At 42.5% G+C, this 10,727-nt stretch overlaps 1 pseudogene; it reads left to right on the forward strand.

Annotated features, from left to right (window-relative positions):
* The first annotated feature begins 6,447 nt into the window (after positions 1-6,447).
* Positions 6,448-9,090, forward strand: LOC148775198 (centrosomal protein 15 pseudogene; annotated as a pseudogene).
* The last annotated feature ends 1,637 nt before the right edge of the window (positions 9,091-10,727 follow it).

Genomic DNA, 10,727 nt, shown 5'->3' on the forward strand with positions numbered 1-10,727 from the left:
CTAGAAAAGACAAACACTCTAATTTGAAAAGATACATGCGATGTTCCTAGCAGCACTATTTATAATAGCCAGGACATGAAAACAACCTAAGTGTCCATCAACAAATGAATGGGTAAAGATATGGTACATATATACAATGGAATATTAACATCAGCCATAAAAAGAATGAAATTGTGCCATGTGCAGCAACATTGATGCAACTAGAGATTGTCATACTAAGTGAAGTAAGTCAAACAGAGAAAAACAATTATTATATCACTAATAAGTGTAACCTAAAAAATAATACAAATAAATTTATTCACAAAATAGAAACAGGCTTGCAGACATAGAAAACAGATTTATGGTTACCAAATGAAAAAGAGAAAGATAGGGAGGGACAAATTAGGAGTATGGGATTTAAGAGATACACACTATTATACATAAAGTAGATAAGCAACAAGGATTTACTGCATAGCACAGGGAACTGATAACACCAACCTTATAGCAGAAGGTCAGTTTTCATTCCAATCCCAAAGAAAGACAATGACAAAGAATGTTCAAACTACCACACAACTGCACTCATCTCACACGCTAGCAAAGTAATGCCTAAAATTCTCCAAGCCAGGCTTCAACAGTACGTGAACCCTGAATTTCCAGATGTTTAAGCTGGATTTAGAAAAGGCAGAGGCACCAGAGATCAAATTGCCAACATCCGTTGGATCATCAGAAAAGCAAGAGAATACCAGAAAAATATCTACTTCTGCTTATTGACTCTGCCAAAGCCTTTGACTGTGTGGATCACAACAAACTGTGGAAAACTCTTCAAGAGATGAGAAACCAGACCACCTGACCTGCCTCCTGAGAAATCTGTATGCAGGTCAAGAAGCAACAGTTAGAACTGGACATGGAACAACAGACTGGTTCCAAATAGGAAAAGGAGTACATCAAGGCTGTATATTGTCACCCTGCTTATTTAACTTACATGCAGAGTACATCATGAGAAATGCTGGGCTGGATAAAGTGCAAACTAGAATCAAGGCTGCCAGGAGGAATATCAATAATCTCAGATGGGTCACAGTGCAGAGGTGAAAAGAACCTTTGATCTTGTTAACATCATATAGCTGCTGAATCAATCAACCTGGAAGACCTCTGCATGTCTGAACTCTTTTTATGTAAGATGACAAATGTCTTAATTGTTCAAGCCAGTTAGAATTAGATTTTCAATAACAAAGTCAAAAACCTCCTCTCCAAAACATCATGTATTCTGTACTAGGTATTAGATTGTGGCAAGAGCTTTGCACTGAACTTTCCACATGTACTAAAGGGGCAGACCATCATTTAGTCTTATTAAAAAGGTGTCCTAACTAGAGACATGAGACCAGTAGGAGTATTTTGTCTGATTCATCTTACATATCATGAATATAACTCACTGCCTCAGAGGGGATGTTAGAATCCCAGCATGCACATCGATAGCTGTGTGAGCCTGAGAAACTTAATTTCTCTGGGACTCAATTTCTTTCCCTACAAATGGATATAGTCACCATACCTATCTCAGAGAGTTATTGTCCAGACCAAACAAAATGACACACGTCTATATCAGTTAGGATTGTTTCACCTATGAATAACATTTAAAAAATAACTGGCTTAAATGAGAAAGAAGTTTCTTGCACTCTCACATTCAAGTGTTCAAAGATATACATGGCCATATTACAAAACGCCATGCCTGTTCTGGCATGGCCATTTGTAAAATCAGAAACTTGGATGCATCTACCTTATTGCTTCCACCTCAACTTCCTTTGTGGTACATGATTCAGTCCCCCTTTCATGCAGGAGGACAGAAGCAAAAAAGAAGGGCATGGTCTTACTCTTTTTTAAAAATATTTTATTCCACTTATAGTTATTTTAAGAAATTGGCTATATTCTCTGTGTTGTACAATATCTCCTTGTAGCTTATTCATACATAGTACTTTGTACCTCTTACTCCCCTACTCCTGTGTTGTGTCTTCCTCCTTCCCTCTCCCCTCTGGTCACCACAAGTTTGTTCTCTGAGTCTGCTTCTTTTTTTTTTAATTCACTAATTTCTTGTATTTTTTAGATTCCACATATAAGTGGTAGCACAGTATTTGTCTTTGTCGGACATTTCACTAAACAATATTCTCTAAGTCCATCCATGTTACAGAAAATGGCAAGATTTCATTTTTTATGGCTGAGTAATAGTCAACTCTGTGTGTGTGTGTGTGTGTATGTATTGAAGAAGGAACTGGCAATCCACTCCAGTATTCTTGCCTGGAAAACTCCACAGACAGAGGAGCCTGGTGGGCTACAGTCCATGGGGTCACAAAGAGTCGGACACGACTGAGTGACTAACACACTGTTTATCCACTCATGTTGATGGACACCTAGGTTGCTTCCATACCTTTGCAATTGTAAATAATGCTGCTGTCAACATTGGGGTGCATATACCTTTTTGAATTAAGGTTTTTGTTTTCTTCAGATATATACCCAGAAGTGGAATTGGTGGTTCATATAGTACTTCTATTTTTAGTTTTTTGAGGAAACACCATACTTTCCATGGCTTTTTTGTGGAAAACGCCATGTTTTCCACAGTGGCTGCACCAATTGACATTCCCACCACCAGTGTACAAGAGTCCCCATTTCTCCATAGACTTGCCAACATTTGTTATCTGTGGTCTGTTTGATGATGACCATTCTGACAGGTTTGAGGCACCTACTCTTTAGAACATTTCCTGAAATCAGCACACACCACTTCTGCAGGTACACTCAGCTAGAAATCAAAGGGTTTGCTATGAGCGAGGGGAAGAAAGCATCCAACCTCTGCCATGACCTGTGAGTTCTGAGTAGCAGCATCCGTGTGTGGCAGTTATTCTTATTAGAAATCTCCCCTGCTTGAAGTCCTGTCCTGTGAGACAACGTGGGTGAACCTGAAGCACATTCTGCTCAGTGAAACGAGCCAGACACAGAAGGACAAATACTACATGGTTCCACTTACGTGAGAAATCAAAAACATCAGCCTCATAGAAGCAGAAGGTAGCATGGTGCCTGCCAGTGGCTGAGGAGGGGGAAAGGGAAAGTTGCTATCCAATTGGCCTAAAGTTTCAATTACACAAGGCAAATAAGCTTGAGATATCCGCTGTACGCCATGTACTTAAAATTTAAGAGGCTACACTTCACATTAAATGTTCTTATCCCAATTAAAAAGAAATTTTCTTCATCACAGAAACAGATTCTCTCCAAAGGTCCCCACCCTTAGCTTCACTTCCATTAAAGCGAAAGTGAAAGTGAAGTCGCTCAGTCATGTCTGACTCTTTGCGACCCCATGGACTATAGCCCACCAGGCTCCTCCATCCATGGGATTCTCCAGGCAAGAATACTGGAGTGGGTTGCCATTGCCTTCTCCAGGGGATCTTCCTGACCCAGGGATTGAACCTGGGTCTTCCGCATTGTAGGCAGACACTTTACCGTCTGAGTCACCAGGGAAGTCAACCCTTCCCTATCTCTTTGGCCCACTGGGGGTCCACTTAAAATCCGAGTTATAGGGACTTCCCTGGTGGTGCAGTGGTTGAGAATCCATCTTGCAATGCAGGGGATGCGGGTTCAATCCCTGGTCAGGTAACTAAAATCCCATATGCCAAGGAGCAACTAAGCCTGTGAGCCACAACTAGGAGCCGCGCCCTCTGGAGCCTGCAGGCCACAATTAAAGAGCCTGAAAGCCACAACTGAGCCCACACCCCACAACTAGAGAGTCAAACCACAATGAAAGATCACCATGACACAACGAAGATCCTGCGTGCCGCTACTAATACCCGATGCAACTAAATAAATAAATACAACTAAAATACTAAACTTACACATTATTGAGATACCACTCCGCATAGGCACAACACACGCAGGTATAAAGACATAAGTCCCACTCTCAAGCATCCTTCTGAAGTTACTGTCAAGTTGCTGCATGTGATGCTGTGCCTGGCTCAAAGGAAGCGTTCTGTGAGTTTCTCTAATGCTTACCCTTGTGGCTAAGGGGCGAGATATTGAGATCAAGAGAATGTGAGCTGGAACTCTTGTTCTACCACTTACCATCTCAGTGACCTTGAGCAAGCTGCTAAACCTCTCTGTGCAGTTGCCCTGCTTTCACTATTTGACAGTTGCATTCAGCATTTAGTGTATTATAAGAAAGATCATTGCATCATAAAATACTCTTCTAAACTTGACATTTCAGCCTCAAGTCTTAAGGACCACTACACTCTAAGAAGTTATTGTCTAGAATGTGACTTCTAAATCTCACAGTGAGAAAGGAAAGTGACTGCTGCTGCTGCTGCTGCTAAGTCGCTTCAGTCGTGTCCGACTCTGTGCGACCCCATAGGCGGCAGCCCACCAGGCTCCCCCGTCCCTGGGATTCTCCAGGCAAGAACACTGGAGTGGGTTGCCATTTCCTTCTCCAATGTGTGAAAGTGAAAAGTGAAAGTGAAGTCGCTCAGTCATGTCCGACTAGTAGCGACCCCATGGACTGCAGCCCACCAGGCTCCTCTGTCCATGCGATTTTCTAGGCAAGAGTACTGGAGTGGCTTGCCATTGCCTTCTCCGAGGAAAGTGACTACTTTTCTCTAAATCCTCTCATGGTGTCTGATAAAGAAGTTTTAAACCAGCTCTTTTAACTAGTAATACTGACAACGTGTAGTGTCAAATATTTGATGTTCCAATAAACTGGAAGGATCCTGTAACAAAGGAACAAACAGTCTGAAAAACACATAAAACACCTTTGTCCAAATTTACTTATCTTCCAGAAAGATATGGCAGCTAACACTTGTCATCGTGTACCTTGGAAATCTAAAAATAACTTTTTCAGAAAAGGCCAGATCTCCAAAATGTGAAACAGAGAAATTGGTAAACAGATCACTTAGTCTTGTTTATCAACAATATTTCTGGTAGTTGAAGTTAAGCATGGATAAAGATTTGGTTGGATGGATTGGTAGTCAATGTATTGGTTTTATCATGAGACGTTTAAAGATAGATGGATATCTCCAGCAAAAAAATATGTTTCCTTTTTTTTATTAGAATAAGAAAGGAAGGAAGAAGGAGGGAGGAGCAAGAAAAGGGAAGGGGATTTTAACTTGTTTGTGTTTATAGGAAATGAAAATTCTGGGCACTCCAGAGGGGTGAGCATCCAGTGCCTGGTGCTAGAAAAAGAAAACAATTCACTCCTAGAGTAGCATCTGATCATCTTTCAAAGGGACAGTCTGATTTTAAGTTATCCAAAACACGAATCATCCCTTTCTACAACAAACAACCCTCTAAGTCAAAGACGATCACTGAGCAATTTGTGGCACAGGCAACCCACGTCAGGGGGCTCAATTCTGTCTACGACACACCTTGGCAGAAAGTTTCCCAATCCTCACTCAGAGCTTAAAAACCTCAAACTATGAGTTAAAAGTATTCACAAAAACTAGTGCTCTTGAAAATAAAACTTCTGAGATTCCTCTAAATAAGAATGTAGCACTGTATTAGGAGATGCCTGATCTGAAGACACATCTCATGTTCTCTTGCTTATCTGTCACATTCTTTTCCTCAGTTGTGACTGTGGCCCCTCCGGATAGATTCTCACTGTGACATCCAAGTGCGAAGAATGCTATCTGATCAACATTTCCCAAAGAACAGCCCAGAGGCCACTTGGTGCAGATCCAGAGTCGAAACCAGGGAGTTTTTCAGGCTCCAAGATGTTAGCAAGAGAAGTAAAGACCTGGGGGGAATGTCTCATTACCTTACTGTTGGTTATGTGGCTTTGGCTGAGGAGTAGCAAATCTGACTCAAATGACTCCAACAAACTGAAGAGGAAGAAGTAAACATGCAGACTTGGTGTGGAGTTCAGTCATGATCTGACCAGAAGGCCACCCTCTATCTGTTTCTCTGTGACCCCTGCACCCCCCCACCCAGCTCTGCTCTACTCTCTGGCTCCCTTCATCGTGGGAAGATCTACAGGAGTTCCAGACTTCACGTGCTACGGCCACAATGTTGAGAAGAAGTGGAAACAACTCCATTACTCCCCATCTGGGAGTGGGGGTGTTCGTCCCAGAATCTCCTTACCCATCTACTTAAGTGGTGCTGGGGGAAAGGGGCATTCACAGGCCCCCTCTTTAACTGACCACTGTAACAAAAGCAAGGCCTCAGCCAGTTGGCAATGAAGGCTCTTCCCTGGGCCTGAGGGTGAAGCCAGCCCCACCTACTCCACCCTCCATAATAATTAAGGATTTGAAAATCCCCCAAAGAAATATCTATGTGCTGATAGGAAAGGGGAAGGTGGGTGGTTAGGAGTCAAGGAAGAATCCTGAGGAGGTAAGCAGTAGATGTTTACAATACTTTGGCCACCTCATGCGAAGAGTTTACTCACTGGAAAAGACTCTGATGCTGGGAAGGATTGGGGGCGGGAGGAGAAGGGGAAGACAGAGAATGAGATAGCTGGATGGCATCTATCGATGGACATGAGTTTGAATGAACTTCGGGAGTTGGTGATGGACAGGGAGGCCTGGCGTGCTGTGATTCATGGGGTCACAAAGAGTCGGTCACGACTGAGCGACTGAACTGAACTGAACTGATAATTATTTAGGATTCTTTTTTTAATTGCAGAAAACAATTCTAATTAATCTAAGTAAAAAATGGAACATTATTATAGAAACTCCCCCCAAATCTCTTAGGTTTAAAGGCACAAGCATGGGACCTCCCTGGCAGTCTAGTGGTTAAGACTCCAAGATCTCAATGCAGGGGGCATGGGTTTGACCCCTGGTTGGGGAACTAAGATCCCACATGCCATTTGGCATGGTCAAAATATAAATAATAGGCACAGTCGGTGGCGCGCCTTCCCGGAAGAAGTCAGTACGGGGCTCGGTGAGTGAGGTCCGACAGTAGGACGGCCGGTGGGTGAGTGCCCCGAGTGTCCGAAGGCCAGCTGTGTGCTGGTGGCAAGAATGCTGTTAAAGGGGAAGAGGCAGGGTGATGAGGAAAGTTCCCGAGTCCTTCCAGAGTAAGCGAGAGTTGCAGTGGTTGGTGAGCTGATAACTCCGAAAAGCTGCGGATCTTCGGCTCAGAAGCCAGAGTTTTTCTGAAGTGCTGATGCTGGTCGCCACAGAAAAGAAGTTACCATGGACTCACTTCCAGCGATTTCCTTGACACTGCATTCGAAATTGGGAGAAAGGCCTGCCGTGATTTCGTCGGAAGTATCTGTAATTCGACCGCTTCCGGGCTAAACTGCGCACGATTGCCGTCCGCCGTGCTGAAAATAGAGCGGTATCTTCAGGAAGAAACGCGTTGAGGGCAGGGCACTATTTCCATTTTCCTCGGCTTTGCTCAGAGTCTCGGTGTGTTTGTTGAAGGAAGGGCATTCTCCCTTTGTGCACTCAGGAAACTTCAGTCCTTGCACCCAACCATATTATTTGCCTTCAGACTCACAGCCATCCAAGCAGTTCACTAGACCTCTGTATTGACCCAGGCACTTCTACCAAGCAGAAAGCTTATCAAAGCAGCTTTGATTAAAGATGACGTCTCTGCTCACTCAAGAAATTCGCCTTTCTAAAAGACATGAAGAAATAGTATCACAAAGATTAATGTTACTTCAACGAATAGAGAATAAATCTGAAGATCAAAACAAGGGAAAGTCCTCTTCGACACAAGCAGCTAAGGCTGCTTTACAAAGGAATGTTAGTCTTTTAAAGGATATAGAAGCAGCAGAGAAGTCTCTACAGACCCGGATTCATCCAGTTCTACCATCTTAGGTGGCTGCTCTTGAGACTCTTTACTGGGCATCAGTAGAAGAATATATTCCCAAATGGGAACAGTTTCTTTTAGGAAGAGCACTGTATCCTGCTAGTAGTAAAAATGGAAATGAAGCAGAAGATACCATTCAAAAGAGGGCGCAGCAATAGCTTCTCCACATAGTATTTCAGAAACCTGTCTAGTAAAGCTGTATATTAAAGAGTATTCAGGTCACTGCGGGGACTTTAGGAGTCAGAGAGATTGCCTCATTACCTCCTCTGCGACAATGAAAGTTTGAGAATCTACCGCCAGCTTTCAGGTTCTCACTGGAAGATCTACTGCTATTTCAGTGTCATAAATTTTTTTCTACCAGACCCATGGAAGTGTTTAAAGCTGATATTGGAAAATAGACTGTTGATTAAATAAGTTGCTAACTGAAAAAATATCTATATATAAATAGTAAAAATAAAGGCACAAATGCTACTGGACTTCTGTAAGAGTCAGGAATGGGGGTGGTGCGGTAAACGTCATTGGAATTTTCTCAGTCTGTGATTTCTCTTCCATGTGTATTTGGTTTCTTCTCTGACTGTGGACTGGTTTCCTTTGTTCTAATGTCTACATGGCAAGTAAGACTTCCACTGACTAAATGTGACCAGTTCCCAGAGAAAATGCTCTGGGTCTCAGTTTTACAATTCTAGGAAAGAGAATCTAATAAATCTGTATCAGGTGACTCCTGGGTCATGATGTGGCATTCCACTTTATGAAAGGACTCCCAAGGATCATCCACTTTGGCAGGATCATGGGGCAGTGCTCAGAGAGAGGATGGCAGAGAAGACCCACCAGTAAGTATCCAGTGTGTACCTACAACAAAATATTTTGCATGGTATTGACCACATGAAATGTTTAGAGTATAAACTTTGTCCTAAAAAGTGAAAATGTATATAAAATAAGCAAATTACCAAACCTGAGGCTTAAAAGAAAGAAGCAAGAGAAAACTCCTAATCTTCCCCATTACTTGGCTGAAATCCTTTGGAGCATCTCTGTGCTCCAGAAACAGTTGGTACCAATGCCCATGAGCACACTTGACTCCATTATCACAGTTAATTCCATGTGTGCTAACTGAGAACACGGGCATCCTTGTAGAGTTGGAGATAGTTTTCAATTCACTGTATTCAACAACCATGGTAGTACCTGTCTCAAAGAAAAAACTCATTACTATTTATGCAATGGATGGATTAACGATAAAAAGTCTGAGATTATCTCATCCCTTAATTTACTAAGAATTTGAATACATGGTTTGAAAAACTATGAGAAATTATAGAAAAAGTTAAAACATTGTATACATTGTTTCTCCCCTCATGACCTGTATGTATTAATAAATGAAAAGATGTTCAAAAAGTGTCAATACTTAAATGAAAAAATAATATATGTTCTCTTAGCATTTTCTCATTACGTCTCCAAGTATTCAACTGACTATTGTTAACTTAAGGCTGTCTTTTGTTCAGTTCAGTCGCTCAGTCGGGTCTGACTCTCCGCGACCCCATGAATCACAGCACGCCACGCCTCCCTGTCCATCACCACTCCAGGAGTTCAATCAAACTCATGTCCACAGAGTCAGTGATGCCATCCAGCCATCTCATTCTCTGTCGTCCCCCTCTCCTCCTGCCCCCAACCTTTCCCAGCATCAGAGTCTTTTCCAGTGAGTCAACTCTTCGCATGAGGAGGCCAAAGTACTGCAGTTTCAGCTTTAGCATCAATCCTTCCAATGAACACCCAGGACTGATCTCCTTTAGATGGAGGGTTGGATCTCCTTGCAGTCCAAGGGACTCTCAAGAGTCTTCTCCAACACCACAGTTCAAATGCATCAATTCTTCGGCGATCAGCTTTCTTCACTGTCCAACTCTCACATCCATACATGACCACGGGAAAAACCATAGCCTTGACTAGACGGACCTTGGTTGGCAAACTAATGTCTCTGCTTTTTAATATACTATCAAGGTTGGTCATAACTTTCCTTCGAAGGAGTAAACGTCTTTTAATTTCCTGGCTGCAATCAGCATCTGCAGTGATTTTGGAGCCCAAAAAATAAAGTCTGACACTGTTTCCACTGTTTTTCCATCTATTTCTCATGAAGTGATGGGACCCGATGCCATGATCTTTGTTTTCTGAATGTTGAGCTTCAAGCCAATCTTTTCACTCTCCTCTTTCACTTTCATCAAGAGGCCTTTGAGTTCCTCTTCACTTTCTGCCATAAGGGTAGTGTCATCTGTATATCTGAGGTTATTGATATTTCTCCCAGCAATCTTGATTCCAGTTTGTGCTTCTTCCAGCCCAGCGTTCCTCATGATGTACTCTGCATATAAGTTAAATAAGCAAGGTGACAATATACAGCCTTGACGTACTCCTTTTCCTATTTGGAACCAGTCTGTTGTTCCATGTCCAGTTCTAACTGTTGCTTCCTGACCTGCATACAGGTTTCTCAAGAGGCAGGTCAGGTGGTCTGGGATTCCCATCTCTTTCAGAATGTTCCACAGTTTATTGTGATCCACACAGTCAAAGGCTTTGGCATAGTCAATGAAGCAGAAATAGATGTTTTTCTGGAACTCTCTTGCTTTCTTCATGATTCAGCAGATGTTGGCAATTTGATCTCTGGTGCCTCTGCCTTTTCTAAAACCTGCTTGAACATCTGGGAGTTCAAGGTTCACATATTGCTGAAAAGCCTGGCTTGGAGAATTTTGAGCATGACTTTACTGGCGTGTGAGATGAGTGTAATTGTGCGGTAGTTTGAGCATTCTTTGGCATTGCCTTTCTTTGGGATTGGAATGAAGACTGATCTTTTGACCTTTTCCAGTCCTGTGGCCACTGCTGAGTTTTCCAAATTTGCTGGCATATTGAGTGCAGCACTTTCACAGCATCATCTTTCAAGATTTGAAATAGCTCAACTGGAATTCCATCACCTCCACCAGCTTTGTTCGTAGTGATGCTTC

This window comes from Moschus berezovskii, chromosome 17, assembly GCF_049115385.1.
Source record: "Moschus berezovskii isolate FMDL1 chromosome 17, NW_MosBer_1.0, whole genome shotgun sequence".
In the NCBI taxonomy this organism is placed as follows: domain Eukaryota; kingdom Metazoa; phylum Chordata; class Mammalia; order Artiodactyla; family Moschidae; genus Moschus; species Moschus berezovskii.